Raw genomic sequence first — 1,843 nt, forward strand, 5'->3', positions numbered from 1 at the left:
CAGAATAGTTCCTTAAAAGGACTGCCAAGTAACTACAAATCACTCTCAAGGAATTAGAGGTAACCCTGGTGTGTGGAAAATACATATCAACACTCATGACTGTAGCTCCTAAGCTCCTACCAATGTGCTTCCAATTTATACAAGTAAGTCACAATGACAACATTAACTCTTAAACATGAAATATTTACTAGGCAAGAAAGGAAACTAAGAATACTGTAATATAACATTTACTAAGTAGAAAATAAAAGCAGGAATAACAGAAATCTGAAACTCCAGTCATCAGCCCGGGTCACACTCCACCACCAGTACATAGTGTCAGAAATAGGGGCCCTGGCGGACACAGACTTACAAAAAGGCACATGAGTAAGGAAATCCATGTGCCCAGGGTAACTCAAATCTGGCTGCTGACCTATATGTCTGTGTTCTTTTCAGGGAACTGTCTGTGCAACTCATTACCTGCTGAATGAGAGCAGTCCTCTTCTGTGTCTCTCTGCTCATTTGCTGTTCAAAGCAATTATTTTACAGAAGGGTGGCTTTCTCTCAGGTTCTTTTAGTACTCTTATCCGAGGAGCTTATATTTTTTAGGTCCTTGGAATTGTCTATGCCACTCCTTGAGCAGTTTTTTTCTATTTCCCACACCAATGTCCTTTTCCTGCCCTTTTCATTAAGCAAAAGTCCACGGAAGAAAGAGATATTATCCTATATGTGTATCTATATGTATACACATGCACATACACATATACGCACAAGTATGTATACCATATGTGTGTATAGAAATGCATATATACATAAAGACATACATGTACACATATATACAGAGACAGTATGGCATAGAGGACTGGCCTTAGCATTAGGAAGACCTGAGTTTAAGTCCCATTTACAACACATATTTACTTTATGGTCCTGGACAAGTCACTTAGTCTTAAAATTAGACAGTTTGAACTGTCTTGGGAAGATTCTGAAGATCACCTGGCAGGATAAGATACCAGACACTGAGGTCCTTTATTGGACTTAACTGCCAAGCATTTAAACTCTGCTTCAGAGAGCACAACTCCAATGGGCTGGCCATGTTGTTCAAATGGCAAATGTATGCTTGCCAAAAAAGCTATTTTATGAAGAACTCACATAGGGCAAGAGTTCATACAGTGGTCAGAAGAAGCAATACAAGGGCACTCTCCAGGTCTCTCTTAAGAACTTTGGAATTGATTGTGTAACATGGGAGACACTGGCACGGGCCATTCAGTGTGGTGTGCCCTCATCAGACATCTATGATAGCCTTACATGAACTGATGCAAAGTGAAATGAGTAGAACCAGGAGAACATTGTACACAGTAACAGCACTATTGTAAGATGATCAGCTGTGAGTGACAGCTATTCTCAGCAATACAATGATCCAAGACAACTCTGAAGGAATTATGATGAAAAATGCTATTCGTCTGGACAGAACTCTTGCTCTGAAGTCAGAAGGACCTGAGTTCAAATCTGACCTCAGACCAAACATTTGATACTTACTAGTTGTGTGACCCTGGGCAAGTCACTTAACTCCAATTACCTAAAAAAAAAAAGAGGAAAAAAATGCTACCCATCCCCAGAAATTGAAGCATACTTTTTAAAACTTTATTTTTCTTGGGGTTTGGTTTTGGTCTGTGTTTTCCTTTACAATATGAATAATATGGAAATACATTTTGTATGATTGTACATGTATAACCTATATCAAATTCCTTGCATTCTCAATGAGGGGTGTGGGAAGGGAGGGAGAGATTTGGAATTCATTTTTAAAAGCAAATGTTGAAAATTATTTTTATATGTAACTGGAGGAAAATAAAATACTAAATTAAAAAGA

The sequence above is a fragment of the Phascolarctos cinereus genome, unplaced genomic scaffold, assembly GCF_003287225.1.
Source record: "Phascolarctos cinereus isolate Bilbo 61053 unplaced genomic scaffold, phaCin_HiC Scaffold_2;HRSCAF=192, whole genome shotgun sequence".
Taxonomy (NCBI): domain Eukaryota; kingdom Metazoa; phylum Chordata; class Mammalia; order Diprotodontia; family Phascolarctidae; genus Phascolarctos; species Phascolarctos cinereus.